The following is a 24,093-nucleotide window of genomic DNA, read 5'->3' as shown; positions in this document are numbered from 1 at the left end:
CCCTGAATAAACATCTATTCGGCCTATTTGTTTATCCTGATCCTTATTTAACCGCAATACATCTGTCCTTAAGGTCCTTAAGACCTCACAGTTGTTTGGTAGCCAATAAACACTGAGAAACAGAAAGAAGAATAAGATGATCTCTGCCAGTGAAGAGATTTTATGATGAAAATAGCAGAACCATGTTCAGGAATTATAATTCAGGGTTATGTGGATTCTAATAAAGCTGGACACAAAGAGAAAACTCTGGTCAAATATAACAATTTGACACACAAGTTAGGAAGACTGATTCCTAAAATTCAAAAGAAAAGTAAACAAATTTGTGTATCACATTAAATTGATGCCATAGAAACAGTGAGGGACCATGAGGAAGATGAGAATCCTGTATTAGTGGATGTGGACATTGTTTGAACACACTAAGGCAAGGCTCCTGCCAGTGTTCTCTTCACACTTTAGTCTCCCTGTGCTCCCATATCTGTGTTCATGGATAGTCATACCACAATGGCTCTCACCTTGTATATATCTGTATTGTTTTTTCCAATGCTGTGTGAGAATGCCTCAATCATTTATTCTTGTGGCTGGTGTAAAGTAGAGATTGAAGTGTCAGCAGGGTCAGGTTCCTGGGAAGGCTGTAAGTAGGGTAGGACTAGTTCTAAGTCTCTGCTGTTAATTTTGTTAGTTTCCTTGGCCCATATTTCAAAACCCCATTCTGAACAGTCTCTACCACTGCATGTGTATGTTTGCAAAGGTTCTCATTCTATGAAGACTTGTCATGTTAGGTCTGGAGTCTACCCTGCTCCAGCATGATTGCATCTCAAGGGATTCATCTGTACTGATTGTAATCCCAAACCAAGTCCCATTGTAAATTACTGGGGAGTCAGGCATCCAACACAAAGATACTGGAGATGAGAACATACTTTAGCTAGTAAAATCTGCTTTATCTAATAAGAATTTATACAACGTGGGTTTAAAATAGATTCACATAAGGGCCTGTTCTCTCTTGCTTCCTTAAGAAATATGCCACATGATCTTGCGAACAAGCTGAGCCCAGCTTGCTGGATAATGAGAGACATGGGGTCCACTGCCTCCATGACAAGCTGACAGTCAGTCACTCTCCATGACACAGAGCTGGGGCTGACTGGCAGCTGGCCTAGATGGAGAGTGCAGTGAATACGAAGTCCGACTGGAGCTGCACGGAGCTAAGTGAGTCTGCTGTAATCACAAAGTTGTGGCCTTGTGTTAAAGCGGTCATGGATAATGCATTGTACCCGGAAGGGCATCATGGAGGTTTACATCCTTCACTCTCCAGTTTTTCCTAATTACTCTTGTGTTACTAACAGTCAGCAATAAGAAAGTCTGCTAAAATCACAGGCCACTCAGATTTGAGCCGCTCAATTGTACTGTCCCTGGGGCAGCCTCCTGGGGTTAACAAAGACAGTACGTAAGACACTGAAAAGTGACGTCATACAGCACCCTGCTCCATTGCTTGAGTAAGGGAAGAATAGGAACACCTCCTAACTGAAGGTACCATTCCTCTTTAAAATCTGGAACACTATCGGTTAAAAAAAAAAAAAAAAAAAAAAAAGTTGTCAATTCCTCATTTATTTCCTAGCCAGCAACGTGTAACTCAGCAAGCCCATCATCTGGATTAGAGATCTTACACGCATCAGTCGTAACCTAGTATGGATTTTTATTTTTACTTTAAATATTTTATCGCATAGGTCATTGCCCTGGAAGAGAGATGACACCGTGTCCGGTTTGCTTTAACCTCTCAGCAGTGCAGACAAACACGTTGTTCCTTCCGAACAACCTATGCTTCCTCCTGCTCACACCGATGAGGAAACACTCATTATTTCTTGAACAACTCTTTTGTTATGTCTTCTCTCCCACTTTATAATATACCTTGCCCGCCCAACCCGCCTCAGGCCCTGCTCTGTTAGCTACTTTCCTATAGGCTGCAAGCATCGTATCTCCTGTGACATGTCAATATAGGAAGGTAGCACTCACATGCCACCCTGTCCTTACCTTAACTGAGTTAAGGATTGTGGCCTCTGTAGACATGACAGCACTTGGCTGCATCTACAGTAAGAATGAAAGCTTCGATAAACGCAGGCTTTATCGCCATTCACAGGTTTTCCACACTCAAGGCAGAGAGCACCAACTGGCCTGATTTTATAGAAGCTGATTTTATAGAGTCAGAAATGTACTAGAAATATAATGCGACATTGCTGCTATTGTGCTTTACCTGGGGAAAGTATTAAAGTGCTCAAGAGACGCAATTATTAAAATCCACTAAGTGCTATTAGCAAGATCGTGCCTGAGAGATAAACAGCAGATACAGAGGGTTCACTTTCACTCATGAAACATCACTTGGGTCTCTAGCTAGCTGTTGGATGCGGCTGAGGAGGGGACCTGATTCCCTGTAGGTTCTCCCTGGCCAGATAGTCACATGGCCCTCCAGTTACCCTTCTCTGAAAAGTGCCTGGTCAGGCAGATGCTGACCATATCCACCAGCAGTGGTTGTCTCCTCTGGACTCTTGCTGGACCTTGTGTTGACCTGGCATGAGACTCTGGGATGGACATTTCTACAACAGAGCAACTGTTTTGGAGAACTCCAGTGTGGTTCCGTGGTTTTCCCAACCCTGTTGCCTTGGTTTGAGAGCTACTTGTCTACCAGTCTGTGTGCGGCAGATAGAATCGGGAGGCGCTGTGGGACTTTTAGGTAGGGTGACTAGTCAGAGGTAACTAGACATGAAGGTCCATCGAATCTCTCACCAGAACCTGTTTATTTCCTGCAAGAGGGTTGTCTCACAGCCTAAGCTAGGCCCCCCAGGTCTTTCTTTGGCTTCTTGCTTTGAAAGGAGATGGCTTGTTTCCATACTCATTCCCATCATTTGCTATCAGCCATCAGGTGATGCAGTCAAGGATTTCTCCCCAGAGCCTGGCGACTGCCTTTGAATTTTAGCATCTACAGGAATAAATTAAACAAACTACTTTCCTCCAAAGGCCTTCTGCCTCAGGTGTGATGCTACCTTATCTAAAAATCAGAAAATGCATCCAAGGCTAGGTCAGCACTTGAACACAAACTTAATAAAATACCCAAAAGATTATAATGTACCAAATAAGCCCATGAGGCCCAACCTTAGCTCCTCACTCACTGACGATTATGTTTATTAACTTATTGCACAAATCCCTGACAGTGCTAATCACACTCCCTCATCACAAAGCAGGACATAAAAGAAGGTATCACTTTTTGTCCCCCACACCTCCCTGAAAGTAAACGATTGGACATCATGCCCCCATGAAGGATATTCTTCATGAACACTTATTTTTCCCACTTACTAAATTATAAAAGATTATTAAATTAAAATGCTAAATTTAAATTATAAGATTTGAAGTACAGAAGAACTTAAGAGTATAAAAAAAAAATGGGCATGCTTGAAAGGATGGAGCAGGTCAGAGAGAGAGCTAGAGGGAACAGAAGGAAACTTTTTGTTGGTTTTTGAGACAGTGTTTCTCTGAACAGACAAGGCTGTCCTGGAACTCATACTGTCTCCAGTCTGGCCTCGAACTCACAGAGATCTACCTGCCTCTGTTTCCCAAGTGCTGGTATTAAAGGTGTGTGCCACACTGCCAGGCTCAGAGGAAACTTTTAAAAGATTATAGTTCAAATCTTTCCCAAAGAGATCGTGACCATATACTATGTTACCTCCATTTTGATCCTCCATCTGCCCATTGCAAAACTGCCTAAATTTAGCTCTTTACCTCCCTATTGACGAAACTAAATAATTTATCGTTGCATACTATTCCATGTGTGGTGCATTCATGTAAGCATGTGTGTGGCCACACTTGGCAAACTGAGCTTTTGGAGGCCCAGGAGTGATGTAGGGATTACCAATCTTTAACTGAGGCAGGTTCAACCGGCTCCCTCTGGGGTTCCCTGTCTCAGCCTTTCTAGGCTGGAGCTACTTTTCTGCCACACCTACTGAGCACTTACATGTGTTCTGAGGATCCAAACTTCTGTCCTCAGCCCTAAGTAGTTAAACTACCGAGAGATCTCCCTAGCTCAAAAACTAAATTTTTAAAAAGAAGAAAATGTAAATATCTTAGCTTTCTGGCCCTCCTTTTGATTATTCCAAAGTATGTTTCCATGCATGTGTGTGTGTGTGTGTGTGTGTGTGTGTGTGTGTGTATATATATATATATATGTGTGTGTGTGTGTGTGTGTGTGTATGTATGTATATATATGTATATATGTGTGTGTATATATGTATAGTGTGTGTATGTATGTATATATATGTATATATATGTGTATATATATATACACACACATATATATACCTATCTATCTCTGTGTACATAAACAACCTATATGTATGTGTGTGTGTGTGTGTTATGTTGTAGATATATATTATCTACCTATTGATCTCTAAATATATACTTGCCCATGTATCTATTTACTTAAATCATCTTCATCTGAGGCTATATAATTTTTGTCATTTTAACAACAGCTAAGGTATTCTTCTTCGCATCATTTGTCTTTCCCATGTCACACATTTCCAGGAACCTTCCATGCTTCGTGAGCCCCCATAGGATGAAACTGGTCATTCCAAGGGAGCTGACTTACGCATATGCAGCCTTCTCCATACCTTGAACCCTGTTTGTCACTCTCTGCGCAACATCAAGGATGCATCACTAACTTCTGAGCGCCATGGGTGACTATGCCACAGCCTCTACAGAAGAATCCACATTCCATTATGTGCCTTTGTCTTGAAAAAATTGCGTTTGTCATTCATTTATTTAGGTGCCTGTCTCTTTCAAATTTAGAGCGATATTCAAGAAATTAATACAACTGGCAATCATAAAACATTTATTGAACAAATAAAATAGCAATATTTATGTTGATGATAGTTGCTAACTTCTCTCAAGCCTTTCTTATGTGATTTTTTTTGGCTCTCTACTTATCGGAACTAGTTTTGTACATGCTATAATTTTATGAGATAGATACTATTATGATTGCTTTATAGATTAAGGAGCTGATGCACGAGCTATCTGTTCATTTAATTTCTAGGTACTAAAATTCAGAGTCAGAATTTAGCAACACCTATTCTCATCAAATAGTTAAACGCTATTTGAGGCTGCCTTTCTGAAGGAGTGTAGGAAAAAGAAAAAAAAGAAACAGTTGAAGAAAAACATTAACAGAAAAGGGGAAAATCCCATTTAGCATACACCGTTGCCTCTTTTCACACAGGCATCAGTGGTCCTGGGATCTGAGGGCATGCTATATTACACATCAAAGGAAGTTTGAGCTCTTGGGACAAATTTCTCCTAGTCCTCCCCTAGAGAAGCCAGCCACTACATAAGTCCTTGTAAGTGGGAGAAGAAGGCAGAGGAGCCACAGAGCTGTAAGGAGGCCACCAGGCTGCTTCCAGACATGGAGAGCGGCCATAGGCAGTTGAATGTGGAGAGCTCTAAAGTTTTCTATCGCAATAGCAAACACTGGCTGTGCAGGCTCTCAGCTTTGGGTATTTGAGTCCATGATCCATTGGCCCAAAGGCTTTTGCCTTGTGATGGCATATTATGAAGAATGTGTGACAGAGCAGTTCTCGAAACTGGGAAGTAAAACTGATGGTAACATGGCTGGGATCACAAAGGACATGGCCAGAGTGACAGAAGAATTCCCACCAGGCAGAGCCAACTGAACCTCCATTGAGCCTAGAAGGGATGCACTCTCTCCATACCTGGGTTGTAGCCTAGAAACCCAGTTTTGGGTTCTGACTTCTGGAACTACAAGTGAATACATTTGTTTACTTGGAAACAAATGTTCCGGGTAGAGGAACATGATTGCATGTTGAATGTCAGCCTGCAAGGACATGATTTGATGGATTAGCTGTTTTGGAGAAACCAGAGTGTGGCTTTGCCTTAAGGCAGTGGTTCCAACCTTCCTAAGGCTGAAGCAGTTTAATACAGTTCCTCATGTTGTGGAGACCCCAGCCATAAAACTATTTTCACCGCTACTTCATAACTGTAAACTTCATTACTGTTATTAATTGTAATGTAAATACCTGTGTTTTCCAATGGCCTTAAGTGACCCCTGTGGAGAGATGTTCTACCCCAATAGGGCCGTGACCCACTGATTGAGAATAATTACCTTAAGGGAAAGGAAAATGGATATTAGTGTTGATGAGAAAAGGGACAATAATTATCATTGTGTTTCTTTTTTTTATATACGTTTTTATTTAATTTAGAAGCAATCTTATTTTACATATCAATCCCTCCCTCCCATCCTCCTATGCCCCCCACCGATTCCCCATACCACCATTATCCACTCCCCATGAGGGAATCATCAAAGTCTGTGGCATTATTTGTGGCAGGGCCTAGGCCTTCCCCTGTGTATCTAGACTGAGAGAGTATCCCTTCATGGCAAAAGCAGAGCCACTCAATTTTAGTGTACCATAGAAACTGGGCAGATTCACAAGATACTGAATTCCACTGTGCTACAGGCTAAGTAGACAGGCCTAGGAAGCCTTGGCTCTGCCGACATCATGAGAAAGACAATTATTTGATGGGCCAAGCATTCTGATGTAGGGTGCTTAGGAGCACCCCAAACTCTGTCCACAGAGGTTTGTAGTATCCCTAAGTCACGATATGGAACTATCTCTTCAGATTGACAAACACCCTATGGTCAGATCTGAAAATTGCTGATTTTAACATGACCACAAGAAAATAAATATAACTGCCAGCTATGATTCCACCTTAGAGTCGACGATGACTCCAGTTTTTATTCAAATACCCATCATGGTTAGAACTAGGTGAACTGTACTGGTATTTATCTGATAGGGAGCTGCCCGTTGTGTTCCTTTCTTAAAGAAGAGGTTTAGTCTAAGTAGGAGGCTTTGAAGTCCTGGGAAATGTTGGCTTAGTGGGCTCATTTGGAGGATGTAATGTCATCTTTGAGGCAAACACTGATGGAAATGGAAGGGAGACTGTAGGAACAGATATGGAAGAGTTGTGATTAAGGAACTGACCACATTAATAGGTAGTGACATTTTGACTGGCAAAGGCCAAGGGGAATTGCTGACTTCTGCTGTAATGCACGGAGACTGCATTGGTCCGGGCTGATTGCACACAGAGCATGTGAAATAAAAGCATTCCTGGGTGGTGGCAAAAAGACCACTTTTAGTAGTTGGAGACAGTATAATAGTGGCTTAACATTTGCAGAAGAATTACTCAGCTGCAATTTCCACAATTTATCACAGAAAACTGAGTGAGTAAGAATCTTGGCTACCCTTTATCTTCGGAGCTTCTGAAAGTGGGTATGTCTACAGGCTTTCTAAGATGAAGAGGCACAAAGGTAGTGGAAAGACCAAACTTTATCTGTGTGCTAGTGAAAACTTATCCCAGAAGAAATACCAAAGTAAAAAGGAGTGAAACAAATTAGGAGCCCAAAACAAATCAAGTATGAGTGTGAGCCACCATTGTTGACAAGAGGCAGAACAGAGACAGAATCCAAAGTCTTGGATGACAAGCCCTCAAATGACCTGGACAATTCATGAAGTGGAATTAGGACAGTAAACAGAAAAGTACTCAGCCTCCTCATAATCCAAGAAACGCAAATTACAGATTAAAATGAGATTCCTGCTTTGCCCATAAAATTAGAAAACATTTAAAAAAGCTTTGTAATATCCATTATTGCTATCATAAACTGCTAATGGCATATGAATGGCAGAGCTCTTATCAACTCCCAGTCTCTATCTGAAAGTTTCGACATAAATAATTGATTATAAAATAATCTTAAATACAGCTCTTTGCATCTGAGTGTTCACATAATAGTCTATTATTTATACACAAGCTGAATGTTGAAAACTACTAAGAACCCTTTTTAGTAGTATTGAATTAACACGGCATTATTGAACAATTTATACATTCACCTACAAAGTGTAAGCTATAGCTTGATTAGAAAATGAAGCTCAGGAATCACGAAAGTGCATCTCTCTAGTGAGTTTTAAATATTTCTGAGAACTTTGCACAGAACAAACCCTGAAAAAAGAGAACAGAAGGCTCACATGAACAAACCTCTCTGTGTTGTAGCCCGTTTCTTTTCCGCTTGTGGCCTCACTTTTATCTAAAATGCATGTACTATTTTAATATATAGACATTAACTAAATACCTATTTGTCTTTTTATCGGGAATTGTGTATGGTTTCACTGTAAAATTTTTCCCCAGAGGCCCATGGGTTTTACACTTGGGAGCCAGCTGATGGTACAGTTTTGTGAGGTTCTGAAGAATTTTGGTTGTGGGACAAGCTGTAGGAAGTGGGTCCCTGTGCTGCTATCACTGGGGGCTGGTTTTGTTTTAATCCCTGGTCCCCTTTGTGTCACTGATGCTTCCTGTAGGCCTTGAGATGAACAACCTTCTCTCCGACCCATGGCCAGCTGCCATGACTTTCTGTCCACACACCTGGGGCCAGGCAAGTATTGCGGCTCCAACACTGTGAACCTAATTAAGTCCTTTCTAACTTTCTAACTGTGATGGGAGTGTGAGTACAGGGACTGCATGTTAAACCTGGCAATCACATAGGAAAGAGGAATAAATCCAGTATACCTCCAGCCTGCAAACATTGCTCAGAATAATTTACATTTAATAGCAACATATAATCAGTGCAGGTTTTCATAGAGACTGCTCTTTTATATTGTTTATTTTCAACAGTATAGTTTTCTTCCCTCCCTCCCCATCTCTCTCCTTGTCCTCCATATTTCCCTCCCTCCTTCCTCTGTTTCTATCCCTCTCTCTGTATTTTTGGGATTTAACCTAGGACAAAACACATGCTTGGAAAGGACTCTACCACTGAGTTACAGACCTGCCCCCCACCACCACTATGAATCCTGTTTTTGCTTCTCTTTTTCTGCTCATTCCAATTTAATGCCAAACATATAGAAGGAAAGAAATGACCACTGGACTGCTTGTCCTGCAAATTTAAAATGTATAGATTTAAAAGATGCCACATCACCAAGTAGAACTCAAAAGTACACTCTTAGGTCTCTATGAGATGTTCACTACAAGGGAGCTGCACAAAGGTAATTGTTTATCGTAACTCGACTTCCACTCCTGTGAGGAGTTTCCTTTGTTATGCCAATTTTAAGTTGCAACCTTTACTGAAATAACTGAAGAGGAGCTTTACAGCCAGGCAATAGTGTCCCAAAGCTGTGTTATCTTAACAACTACCTGCTACCTGATACAGACAGTTCCTCTTTTACAAGATGCAGTCTGTGGTCTAGCTTCCTCCTTTCAAATTACAATTCATGCACATAATTCATGTCTAGTCTTCTTATTCCTCAGGCTGGGCTAGAAATAAGGAGACACTGGGATTATGTTTCTCATCATTAAAACTCTAGTCACACACAGCTCAGTGCTTTTGTGCTGCATACTCCCTCTGTGGATCATAGCAGGCATCTGAACTATTGCCATGCAGGTGGGCCTATGCCCACCCCACCCACCATCTATATAATGGTCCATCCCCCCAGAGCTCCTTGTGCTTTGGGAAGCATCGGCATCGCCTAACGTGTCCTTTCTTGTGAGGAACTGATAGTTACATAGGCTGCTACAATGGGTACAACATATTCAACGAGATGGCTACCTTCGGTTCCACCTTCCAATTACCAAAACAAATGGAAACCAAAACCAAAGGCTTCAGAAATCCTGGGTAATAGTTTCTGTTCTTAGTATCTTCTGCTTGATGTGTGTTTTACTTTTAATTCCCTTTGGAGCCAGTTGTAGGAAGAGGCATATTTCCATCGCTGAGACACAATTAGAAGATTCGCATTCAGCAATGAGAGAAAATTACTTTCTGCAAGGGTGGACCATCCTGTACACCCTGACCTCCACTGCCTAGTGCAGATTTCTGCTTAGCTTTGCCAAGCTCACACAATGCTGGACATGACATGATTAAGTCAAACCTCTCGGGGTTTCTGTTGCCTGGGGAACAGCAAAGAACTCACACGAGATGGTATTATAGTGCCAATGCTTCTATCCAGTGGGCAATGGGCTCACAGCAAGATCTGAAAGCAAAATAAGATGATTTGTATGTGTGGGGCAGGGGACATGAAAAATAACATTGAAGGAGACTGAGATGAGAGGCTATGGGACATGGCTTTAAATTAATGTGATTCTGAAAGAGAATTAAGGTGATGAAGACAGCATGAGCTTAGAATACTGAAAGGCAAGAAATAGGATTCTACTAACAAACAGCCACCGCGTGGGAAAATGAGGGAAAGCGCTCTGTGTTCGATGTCCTCACTCCAGAGGCAGATATCATACAGTAGGACAGATCTCCCGGCATGCACAGGACCACGCTACCAGTCATTTGGATAATGATAAAGATCAAGTTCTTCTGTCATATGGCTAATAAATTCCAAGAGACTGGGGGGAGTGGGATTGATTACGGATGATACATCCAACATGACTTACAGCTGCTCTTCAGTCTGCCCCACAGACAACAGTGCTTGTCTTTAGCCTCGGTAATTGTATTTGCATTCTCCAATATCTGATAAAAAATACTCTCTCGTTTTTGCATACTCCCTACTCTTAGTATTACGTTCATCATTATGTGCCTCAGAACAGACAAAGCCAGAGATTTTGGAGGTGATGGTTACTCTTTTGTTTGTTATGTGAGCATTTTCTCCTGATAACGGGAATGTAAGTACACACATTTGTAGCCTCAGCCTGTCCACAAAGAACTGAGATCAACTGAATGGTCCCTACACCAGATGGCTCATAGGCTGTCCAACAGTGTCACACTAGAGCTGTTCCTAGCTTGGATGGGCCTGGTAACTTTACCTCTTCAGGAGAGTAAGCAGACCTTGTTGTGTGTTGTTTTAACTCTTTGGCTCTTTACTCTTTGGGGCTTTACCACCCAGCTCCCAAATAAATGCATGGAGTCTTATTCTTTGTTATGAATGCCTCAACTTAGCTTGGCATATCTCCAGCCAGTTTACCTAATGTATAATGCCATCTATCTTTTGCCTCTGGGCTTTTATCTTTCTGTATTTCTCTATATCTTTCTGTGTAGCTGGGTGGCTGGCTCCAGAAGTCTTCCTCTTTCTTGGTTCTCAATTTTCTTTTTTCCCTTTTCCTCCTTTTATTTATTCTGCCTGCAATCCCTGCCTATATCCTTTTCCTGCCTTGCTATTGGCCATCAAGCACTTTATTTCAGACAGATCAGGCGTTTTAGACAGGCAAATAACACAGCTTCACAGAGTAAAACAAATGCAACCTAAAATAATGCAACACATCATCACATCATTAAACAAAAGTTCTACGCATAAATGAATGTAACACATCTTAAAATAATATTTTACAACAAGACCTGACTGTCTAGTCAAGTTTTTTTTTCTCCCTGTGTAGGAATGCCATCAATGCGCGCATATATATATATATATATATATATATATATATATATATATATATTTATTTTGGATAAGTTACCACTGAAACTTCAAGTCCATATAAAAGCTCTAGATACCAACAGCCGCCCCCCAGGAGATGCTACATAGAAAAACGATGGTTCCATCTTTGTAGCCACTAAAATGGATCCTTTATGTGTAACCCTAACAACACTGATAATTAGACTTGCTGACTGCATGTCATTACTGCATCTAGCTACTCACTCCCACTTATTTCATTTTTTCTAGATAAAGGTCATGACAAAGCAGCCATGACATGCTTGCACCAATTTTCTTGAGATTAACTGAAATGTAATAAAGTACATGCGCACATCTTTTAAAATTTAAGCATATACATAATCTCATGAAACAATGACCACAAGCAAGACAGAAAGTGTAATCATTTTCACTGGTGGCTTTCTCTCCTTGACTTCCCTTGTCCAGGCCAAAGAGCCACTGATTGGCTCTGCGACTCTGTAAACTTAGTGGCATTTTCCAGAACTTGATGTAAATGGAGCGATGCGTCTGTGTTTCTTTCCCGTCTTTATTTAGCATCACCATCATCCTTCCACGGCCACATGTTTCATACCTTACAATCCTCATGACTCTCAGGCTGAATGGCATATGGCATGGACACACATTGACGGACATTTGGTTATTGTAAGAATGGCTCTGTTTCCAGATGGTTCTGCTCTGTGGGTCTATGTGTTCGGGATGCACATTTCAGGTAGCATGGCTTACAGATGACAGCAGGAACTCTGACCAACTTTCTGATACACAGAACAAACACATTAGGATTTCCAATAACTAACGAAAACCCATGAGAGGTAATAAGCAACAGAAAACAGGCTCCTTTATTTGTATGCTTTACTTCCCTAATTATTTTATATTAAAATTAAAATAAAGATAACTTTTAGTTTAACCAAGAAATATAAGAAGGCAAAGGCTTACATTAGTCTGGTTAAATTGTGTAAACTAACTGAAGGACACAGCTAAACACAGACAGTTTTGTCAATGACTCCATCTCGTCACTGACCACACTGGGTTCCAACTTATGCCTTCTAGAAGCTTAGGAAAATGGATGTCCATTCTCGCTATTCCAACATGTTGATGAAGAAGTAAACACTCACGTTAAGTAAAAATCAGCAGACTGAGCTAATTGTGGTTCAGCAGGAAGAGCAGAGCTTCTGAGCTGGGCTAACCAATTTAAAACTTAGGATAAGTAGTTTCTGACCCTAGGAAAACCATCTGACAATTTGTATTTGATATTTAACCTTGTAGGGTTGGGTAGTTTGATCACTGTGATGTATAATACTGGGTAAACTGGTACACTCCTCTAAGCCCAAGGGTCAGGAGGCTGTGACAAGGGCCTCAGAGGTCCAAGGTCATCCTCAGTTCCACAGTGGGTTTGAGGATGTCTATAGACACACACACACGCCTATTGCAAATACGGCATTATGATAATACTACTTAGCTTATAAGAATGAGCAAATAACAAAGTGTTCAACATAATGATCGGGCTGAATTAACTTCTGAGAAAATATAGGGATATTTTCACTCCCAAGGCTGTCCACCATTCTGAAGTACATACCCAAGTACAGCATCCCTCTTATGTCAGGGAAATCAACATATGACCAGTGGGGAGACCCTGCTAGAATTGCAGAGTAGCTATTTATCTGGTACGAAGGCACATTCTCTGCTTATGACTGTTCTACTGCAATTCCATTGTGTGGTGAGGAAACCCGGAAGGCCTATTTCCAAATAAATGAAGAGAGAAAAGCGCTTTGATTCAAATGTCTGAGGTAAAATAGAAACTCCTAAAAATCCAATTAAAATCTATATCAAAATGTGCACTCGGCAGGCGAGAAGAATGGGGTTGTGAGGCCTTGTAACAAACATTTGTCAGTGGGGAGCTAAGGGAGGTGTTACTGGAATAATAAAGTCCCAAGCCTAGAGTCAGGCGGGGTCGTCACTTGCCTCCGCCCCTGTGCAAGACTCAGACTATACCAGTTCTCCCTATTACCTGCGGTTTATAACTCCAAGTAAGGGAGTGACTTCCTATTTTCGCTAGAGGATCTGTAATAGAAAATCCATTTGTGCCTAATCTCCCCACACAGTGCACACATGGGGAGCCTATTTCAAATTTCATGTAAGCAAATTCATTTATTCTGTTTTTCTCTGTAGAAATCAGGTTATATTTAGCTATTTTTTTCTGACAGAAAATTCAAGACACACCATCTTTTGAGCTAGTGTGAGATGTTAGACATGTACAACAAGTCATAGAATGGTCTCTAGCTTGGAAACAAAGACTCAACTAAAAAGCTGGAATACATATACCAAAGACAAACTGCTCCATGGCTCTGAGACCGGCCAGCTTGCTCTTCCGGGCCTTGAGTGCTAGCTGTGAGGTGCCCGGTCTTGGGTCTGGGGTGTTGGTGTGTGGGAATGCTAACCAGGCTTTCTGTGCCTCGTTCTTTGCCTGAGAGGGAGAGCCACATCATTCATCCGTGTAGTTCGCTTCTTTGTTCAGCTGACACTGAACCAGAGCTCCCTGAAGAAGAATCACCATGTGCATCTCCTACACGGGAAGGCATGCCATGAGGTGAGCTGCCATGAGGTGAGCAGTGAGAGAGCATGTTAAACACTGAGGTCATCTCTTCCGGTAGATTGTCTTATTTAACACCCGTGACAATTCCACCTCGGAGGTGTTGTCTCTCCATGGGAATGGAAGAACCAAGGCTCGAAGACTCCTTCAAGACCTTGTGCTAATAGAGCTTCAGATCCAGATTTCCTTCCACTTCCAAACTGGCGCAGCCACCGCTTTCCTCATACTCGAATTTTAGGTAAATGTAACAATCATGTGTAGGAACATTTCCGTTAAGCATGCAGAACTTTGAGTGATAAATGAATATCCTCACAAATAAAAGAATGGTGACCTATATTTTTTTTTTTTTACAAACTGGACGTATATGATATTGTACAATATGTGTAATACATACACTCACACACATGATGACATGATGACATGGCTAATGTATCTGCATGTGTACGCGACCATACATGTGTAGGTTTGTTCTGGCGGCGTGTACTATAACACAAGCTATTCCACAAGGTGACACAAGAGATCTACTAAGTGAGAGGCCATGCTAGACAGTACAGTAGGACCACATTTCCAAAAGAATATCTAAAAATAATTAAGATACAGCTAATGAAATTTCAATTACAAGATATAACACTCTTACCCTCAGCCACCCTGAAGGACTTTAGGTTCACATAATCTACTCACTTTCTAACTGAAAACTCTTGTCTTAGGGCAAACCTCTTCCGTTTTCCCAAAGTCGTGATCTCAGCTTTCAGGAATCTGAGTTCCAGATCCCACCTGAGAGTTCACGCAGCACATTTCTTCTCTGTGTGTTTGTCTTTGTACACTTAGCACAATGGGACCCAGCCCATAGCCTCTACTTTACCAGCAGCGCAAATGGTGCATGATGTCCACCCATCCACCCACAATGGCACTTAGGGCATTTCTGTATCATGGGTCTTGTCAACAAGCTGAGATGAATATATAGCTTCAGAGCTCTCTAAGATACTGATTTTGCCTCGTTCGAATATAGATATTAAGGTAAGATTGGTATATTACAGAATGTATCTAATTTTACATATTAGATTTTAAGAATTTTGTACAATGAGTTTTAATCATATTCATCCTCCCCCCAAATGCCGCCAGATCAACCCCCCACTTTCTTACCCACCTCATTCAAATTTGTTTTGATAATTTTTTTTTTGTTCCATTCATCAAATCCAGTTTTTGCTGCCCATATATTCACGGATGGGTGGATTTCACCAACCGGTTGCAACACTCTTGAAAACTGACTCTCTCTCCAATACCTGTTTAGCTAGGTGTGGGACTTCCTGCCTACTCCAGTGTCCATGATGGGATTGATTTGATCTGCTTTGAGTGTGCCAGGAGCTTGTGCATACTGTCACAACTGATGTGAGTTCCTATGTGCAGTAGCCTTGCTGTGTCTGGAAGATGTTGTTAATATGTAGTCATTTACCACCTCTGGCTCTTACAGTCTTTCTGGCTGCCTCTTCTACAATAATCCTTAAGCCTTGGAGAGAAGTGGGGGATATATTATAGGTGTTCCATTTATGGCTGAACATTCCACACTCCTACTCTTTGCATCTTGGCCAATTGTGGGCCTTGCCGTTGGTTACCTATTGTAAATAGAACTTCCTCTGATATACACTGAAAGATCCATTGATCTATAGGTACAATAATTACAGATTTGGATGTAAGACCAAAGTTTGTATAGTGAGTCTATTTTAATATTAATATACATATATACATATATACATATATACATATACACATATACACATACACACATACACACATACACACATACACACATACACACATACACACATACACACATACACACATACACACATACACACATACACACATACACACATACACACATACACACATACATATATACATATATACATATATACATATACATATATACATATATACATATACATATATACATATACACATATATACATATATACATATATACATACACACATACATACATACACACACATACATTTTTCTAATAGCTGCAGAAACTCACTAAACTCACTATACGTCCTCCTGAGGCAGAAAGGTTCTCTTTCGAACCCTTAGCAACACTTCTTTTGTGATAATAGCCAATATGACAGGTGTGAATTTACCTCATGTTTGTGTAACCACATCCCCCTGGTGATCAGTGATGCTGAGAACATTGTCATATATCTACTTGACGACATTTTCTTTTGAAAATATCTCTTTCTTTCATCCACTCTTCTCATTTGTTTTTATGTGATTTCCTTATATAGGCCAGGTGTTTAATCCCTATCGGTAGATGCTTTGAAAATTTTTTTCCACCAAACTGTAGGGCGCCTTTTCATTTCATTTTTCTATTTCTGGATGCTGTGATTCCCTTTGTTTATTTCTCTTTCTTTCCTGTGTGTTGGTTCATAGACAAAGGATCACTGCCAAGGTAGATGTAAAAAAAAAAAAAAAAAAAAGTTCCTGTTTTTCTTCTGGGGTTTGGAAGTTTCTAACCTTCCATTAAGTCTTCAACCCACTTCCAGTATTCTTGTGTATGATGTTATACATGTTTTTCCTGATAGTATTTACTGAAGAGTTCATCCTTTCTTGGATTTCTCATCAAACAGTAACAAATTTCTATCCAGGGACTTGGTTCTCTATGCTCTACTCTGCTATACAGGTCGCTGTCTTTTGTTCTCTAAGGTCAGTAACACCCTGTTTCTGTTGGCACAGTTGTTTGAAATAGGGAAATGGGACTTTTCCTTCTCTGCTCTCTCTGGGGGGGGTGTCTGCAGCACTACACAGGTGACAGAACACCTTTCCTGTTCCTATGGATGCTCCCTGGAATAGGGATGGGAGGTTGAGTTAAATGTGTAGACAGTTTTGTGTACTGTGGGAGTTTTAGGAGTCTGAATTCTTTCTGGTTATCTTTTCATTAATCTGTGTCTCTTGCAATTATTTTTAACAGTGCCTTACTTTCAGCATACTGACTCTTCACCTGCTTTGCTATATTTGCTCCTAAGTTTTTTATGTTTCTTGATACTATCATGACAAGATTTTAACAAGAAAATTCCTTTCCAGTTACCTTGCAGGTGGTGTATATAAATCAACGGATTTCATGTTGATTTTTATCGAGAAATTCACTGAACTTGGGGCTTCTGAAAATTTTAGGTGATGTCTTCTGGAACAATAAACAGAATAATAAATCTTCCAAAAGGCAGTCCTTTTGGAAAGAAAGAAAAAGCTGGTAAATAAAGTAACCATATCCATGGTGCTCTTAATTCAAGGTTCAAGGAAGCTGGGATCTGGCCTCTGTATGACCTTGGATGCCACATTTTATTTTATCTGTGACTATAACTGCAGAATGATCCCGGAACCTTTGGCCCCTTGTCTGAAGTTATTTTGTAGATTTAATCAGTGAGTAGATAAAACAGTTTAGCAAACCAAGAGCAGATGAGTCAAAAGCAGTTACTAGAATATTCTTACTCTATCTACACAACACTTTGTTTGAGAAAATTTAATGTTATCGCAAAACAAGTAGGTTTCTGTGTAGATAGAACTGCCTGGACAAATCAATTTGATAACAAGAAGATTATTATATCATTTTCAGGAAAGTTCTCTCTCTGAGATGATGGAGTGGTCATACACGGCTTACATGCTCACCAACTGGCTAGTTCCCTTACCTATTCTTTCTTTTTCTTTTGGCAAAGGCTCCCATTGTCTTAACTCAGCTGAGCCTTGCTTGTTTTGACTTCAGTGGTGTGTTCTGTGGTTTCTCCTGCTGTGATGCACCGGCACTCGGACTCCCACATTTCTCACATCTAGATTCTGTAAAGAATGCTCTGGTTCACATGATTGTTTCGTGTGGCTTCAGCTTCCTCCTGAGGGGTTCTTTTTCCACTCCATTTATACCTCATGTATTATTGCAAGCACTATGTGATTCTGAAAACAAAACAATAATAGTAAAAACACTGACAGAAATGCCTCTGTATTCTTTGAAGTTGCCCAAGGATACTGACAGAGTCAAGGAAGCTTAGAAAAAAAAGAACGGGCTTTTTACTTAAGGTAAACACCCAGGAATGAAAGAAAATAGCAGAGACGGCAGAAAGCTTTCAAAAGAAGGTCCCTAAAGCAACACTCTGCTTTTCACTCAGTCTTAGAGACCCCCTAAATCACCATCCCACAGTGGGGATGGTATTGCGCAATCTAGTTCCCCTTCTAAGGTCCCAAGGACAAACTGGGTCAGGATTTTGCCAAATTCATTCCATGGAACCAATGAATTTATCAGGCTTCCTTACAGAGCCTAAGTTAGCTTAGAGGTTGCTTCCAAGGGTGTAGGTACTCCTTACCCAAATGGTAACACCTGAAAAGCTGTACCCAGCCTGGACAGCATAGATGGAGCACCCTGCTCTCTATATTTTTCCTACCTCTATCTACTCTAGCCCCACCCCACCCCAACTCCACGTTCAACATTGATGGAGAGTAGACAGCGGCTGAATACACAGACAAGAGTCTCCTTCCCCACTCCGTGCCTCTCTTCTGGGGTGTAAAGCATCCACTAGCCATGCTGGGATGATATTAAGAACGGGGTCACAGCAGGTGCTTGGCTTGAAGGACAGTTACCCAGAATAGATGGCATACCGTGTTATGACAAACTGTGACCACGGTCATTCAAATAAGTTTTAGTACCGTTGTCTAGTACCGTTTATTGGCTACAGTTTATTGCCCCCATGTAATCCTAGGCTTCCATTTTCATTGTTATGCCAAGATCAGCACTATAATTTGCAAGTGACTCTCTGTACTTGGCATTTGTGTCTTTTTGGTAACTGGCTCTTTCTGCTGAGCAGCATGCCAGGCCTAGTGGGCTCTCGATTGAGACTAAAGATGACACACAGAGAGTTCCTTAGCTTTTGGCCATACTTTGCCGGTTTTTGTTCTTCTCTGCCTTTACCTTTCCAGGTTCTTGATTAAATTCCCAGGGTGTTTCTAGGGTTGTTTTTACAAAGAGCCACTTCTTAAGCAAAGACTTTCTCTGTGAGTTGTTACATTTGATGCTCCTGACTGACTAGCAAATGAGAGTGCTTGTAGACCACAGCACGTGATCAACCTCAGAGTTAGAACACGAGGTTGTCTCATACGTGAACCTAGCAGTTCATCCCAGAAATCAAAACCACCTACATTCAAGTGGGGCCAAGGATGGAACCCTTGAGAACATAGTGATTTGATGCTAGCCTTCGTGGGAAGGGTCTTGGGGTGTTCCCTCTGAGATAAGTAAAACTATAATCTCACTTGAGAGAGAAGAAACAGGCACTCTTTTCCTGATTGTGGGAGTTCTTCCTGTTCGCTGACATGGTACGGAGACTCTTCCACACATAGACTCTGCATCCGTGTCTCTTGACCTTGAACATTTTGGGATTCATAACCCTGCCTTAATCTGCTCATTGCTGGTATCAGAACCATGGCAATAATATTGTACTCCTAAAACTTCATCTGTTTTATCATAATGGCCATCTTCTGCATTGTAAGCTAAAATAAAAGCATAATGGACATCCTTAGCTCAGAGATTCATTCTGAGTGCACCCTCACGAAGAGACATTGCTATTTGGATGAGTGACAGAGATAAGAGAAAAGTAGAGAATGCATATATCAACCAGAGCCCTTTTGAATATTTAATTGTTCCACTCGGGGGCATGCAATTATTCTCATTAGAGCTACTGAGACTTCCAGAATTACCGATGTTATAAAAGCACAAAAAGAAACAAATCCACCATTTGACACATTTCTAAAGCCATGCTACAATGCCCCTTCACCCTCATCTTCCTTCACCATTACGTTAACATTGGATTTCCCTCCCAGCTTCTAAGTTCCCTTTTAGGTTTTAGAGCAAAACACACCCTTCATCATCCTTTTCCCAAAGTGACAAACATCACCTTCTGTGTGTCTCCACTGTGGCTGTCACCTTCCCATCTAAATGACACTGAGTGAATGGACCAATACTCAGAATAAGATTCATTCTCTGTGCCCCGCCCCTCCACTGTCCAGAGACAGTCAACTGCTTACAAGGCTGATGGGTACCAGGTTTTGTCTCCGATAGAGATTTCTTCTCTGAACTCTACATTAATAGATATAATTCCTAACACAAAATATGTGCCTTTGGCCCATAACAGGCCTTGCAGATACAAAACTCCAAAGTGTCCATCTACAGGCTCTTCTACAATCACCTCCCTTTGATATGCAAACTCCAGTCGTCTACCTTTGCAAGAAGAGAGCTTAGCATCTTTTAGCTCATGTATTTTATGTTTACAACTTCAGATCCTATCCCCAAAGCTTCATTACATTCTGGGGCCTCCCTTCAAATATAGATAAAATCCACACCTTTTTCCACATGTGCCCATTGCTGCTACTATGGTCCTACAGATATTTTCTCTTTTCCCTGCAATGGCAGCTGGCTTTCTGGATGCTCCTTACCATTCTGCCAACCCAGCAATTTCTAGTCCTTTTTCTTCATGAACTGCTTCCCCAAGGCTATCCCCCTTCAAGTTTCTGCTTCAAAATCCTTCGTGCATGTGTGCACGAATGTGTCTGCCTGCCTACCTGCCTGTCTGTGCAGATACACATGTGTACATGTGTGTATGTGGAAACTAGATAGCAATAGCAGGTCTTCTTCAACCATTCTTCATTTTATAATTTGAGGCAGGATCTGACACTAAACCTGGAATTGATGATACTACTAGACTAACTGGCCAGCAAGACCTATGGATCTTCTGACCTCTGCCTACTGTACTGGGCTCACAATAAGTACTTGCATGTCCAGCTGCTTACATGGGTGTTGGTGATATAAATAAAGAACCCCGTGCTTATATGGCAAGAACTCTACTCACAGATCCTTCTCTTTAATCCTAGCTTAAATATTTCCCTCCCCCTCTTATCCTCCCATTCTCCCCACCATCTCCCCATCCCGCCCTCCATCTACTCCTCAGAGAGGGTGGGGCCTCCCATAGGAATCAACAAAGTCTGTCACATCATTTGGGGCAAAATTGGGAATCGATCTCTCTCAAAACCCAGCAATACCACTCTTGGGCATATACCCAAAGGATGCACACTCACACCACAAAGACATCTGCTCAACTGTGTTCATAGCAGCATTATTTGCAGTGCTTAAATGTCTTAATGAAGGTTTAATATATAAAATACTTTATCTCTGGTACTCACAGGCTGGAAATCACAATGAGATGTAATTATAATCTCAAATTCATTACACACACACACACACACACACACACACACACACACACACACACATTGTGTTCTTGCCCTATCAGAGCAAGAGAAAAGAGATTTTGTTAAAAAATAAGGATATTTTTTTTACATCCAAATTATGCATAGAGCAGATTTTCAACATCATTTTGCTGAGTGAATGAAATTGGTCAGCAATACAGATGCCGCCCCACACTGTAGTGGTTTAAATGAGAAAAGCCCTCCATAGGGGCATGTGGTTGAATATTTCAATTGAATGGTTGGTGGCACTGTTTGAGGAGGTTATGGAACTTTTGGGAGGAAAAAGGTAATGCTAGCCTTTTCCCACTTCCAGTTTGCTATCCCCGCCTTCCTCCTGTGGTTGAGGATGCCATTTCTCAGCTTTGTGATCACATTTCTGCTGCCATGTCTCCGCTGCCATTATGGATTCTCACCCTCGAAACTGAAATCCAAATGAGCTCTTACTTCCAAATATTGCCTGGTCCTGTGTTTTGTCACAGCAACAGAAAGTGACTAATGCATCCGTGGTTGGTGGTAAACATACTGTATTATCAGGCCCTTCTTTGAGACAAGTCTGGATTGTGAGCCTATTGATATCTGGTTAGTTAATAAAGAATTGGGGACATATAGTGATCTTTATTTTGGTTTCTATTATTAGGAACAGGAAAACCCAAGGGATGGAAGGAAAAAATTTTTATAAGGACAAAAATAATCCTCTCTGTGCTATAGTACCATCTCAGCTCAAGTGTAGGAGTAACTGGAACTATCCTTCCTAAAAGATAATATACCTTCCAGTATTATTCTCATGGTGAAATTGAACTCTAGAAGTCCCAAATCCCACTATATTTTTAGCATTTTAAGACTTTTGCAGAATAGTTTGCTCAAGCTTATATGACCAAATATATAGACAAAGCATGTTCAACAGCAAGTATTTATTCCTTACAGGACTGAGCTTGGAAGCTTACCTTCAAGGTGCTAGGCCATCGGGTTGCTCTTCCGGCTGCAGATGGCTGTCTTTTTTGCTAATTTCCACACAAAACCAAGAAGCTTCCTTACCTCCTCTTTTTATAAATGTCATTACAATATTGGTCCCCTACACTACTGACCTCATCCACATCTTCAATTCCCAGGGACCCTATTCCCAATTCCACCATGTGGAGGGTTATGACATCATCATACCAATTGGTGAGATGGGTGTATACTGTAATCCATGATACGCAGATTCTTGTTGTTCTTGAAAGGAAAAGTAATTATCAGGGAGCCCATGATTTTATAGTCTGGCTTCCTCCAGTCTCATTCTGTATCTGTTTTTTTTTTTTTTTTTAAACATCATCCTGGTTTTTGTATTCTTGTTTGCTGAGACAAATAACACTCCCTCCTTCCCTATGATTCTCAGCTGGAAGTGCCCACATTTGCAACTTTTGGCAACTAAACCATTTCCATTTTCCTCAAATCCAGTAGATTTGCTATTTCCTATTCACCAGAAAAATCCCATTGTCATGAAGATAACTTCTCCAGGATCCTTACTGTCATTTGGGGGTAGTCACTGGGCATTCTCTAAAAGCAGAGAGTGTGTTTGTTTGTGTTGACTCGGTCTCCAACCTCAGCAGAGTTCCTGCCCATGGGTGTCCAGGAACTCAGGGAATGATTGGAAATGCTAGTGCTCAAGTCCCTTGCTCCCTGTCTGTTCAGCTAAAGCATAGAGCTGGGTTAGTGGAGCTGATTTTGCATTTTATTCATTATTGGATATAGTGCTCTCTCTACTCAACATTCCTTTTTAAGGATTTTGGAGACAAGGTAATTTGTATGCTCTTGAGATTCATTTAGCTTATTTTCTGTGAGACTAGTTCTCAATATATACTAAAATAGCACCTCATGAATTCTTAGTGAATATAAAGAATGGAAATGAATGTATGTGGCTTAAAACAATAAGAGCAAGAATAATCTAACATCCCCCAGCTATCAATGTACTAATCATTGTTAAAAGGAATCTTATATAGTTTTGTTATTTAACATTCTGAAAAATCTATCAACTAATGTAATAATAAATGCAATCCCCCTGAGTCTTTCTACAAGGCTAGGTTTACCTAAATTATTTTCTTTGGTCTCATCATTGTTAAGGAGTAAGTGTTAAGCGTGTTCTAGTTCTGCTAATGAGGAACCTGAGGATCAGAACCCCTTTAACAGTTGGTTTATTTTTATTACATACCTGAGTGTTTTGTCTGCATGTACATATGTGCTTCTGTGTATTCCTGCTGCCCAAAGTCAGAAGAGGAAGTCAGATCCCCATAAAAGATGGAGAGATGGTCATGAGATGCCTCGTGAGTGCCAGAAATTGAACTGTTGTCCTCTGGAAATGTAGCTAGTGCTTTTAACTACAGAGCCATCTCTCTAGCTCTGAGGTTAGAAACTTTGGAAAGTTCACAACTACCTTTTTCAATTATAAAACTGCTTGTGAAAATAACTTTGTATTTCTATTTTAATTGGAAACAGTAGGAAGGAGAGAAAAGAGGAAGGAAGGACAAAAACTAAACTGCACAAGTGGCATTTGAGGTTATTCATCTGGGGAACTAGTCACGCGGTGCTCACACACACACTAGATGCCAATCAAACTGCAGTCCAAGATTCAACCCAAAGACCCTGGGGGCGACTTCTTAATTTTCTTACTACATAACATGAGTACCTTAAAAGAAGGAAACATGTGTTTTTACTCATAATGCCACATACATTGCCTAACATAATGCCAATCCCTAGTAATATTTATATAACACAACTGTTCAATCTACCAGT

Source organism: Phodopus roborovskii, unplaced genomic scaffold, assembly GCF_943737965.1.
Source record: "Phodopus roborovskii unplaced genomic scaffold, PHOROB, whole genome shotgun sequence".
NCBI classification, from domain to species: Eukaryota; Metazoa; Chordata; class Mammalia; order Rodentia; family Cricetidae; genus Phodopus; species Phodopus roborovskii.
Note: the sequence above shows the minus strand (reverse complement) of the source record.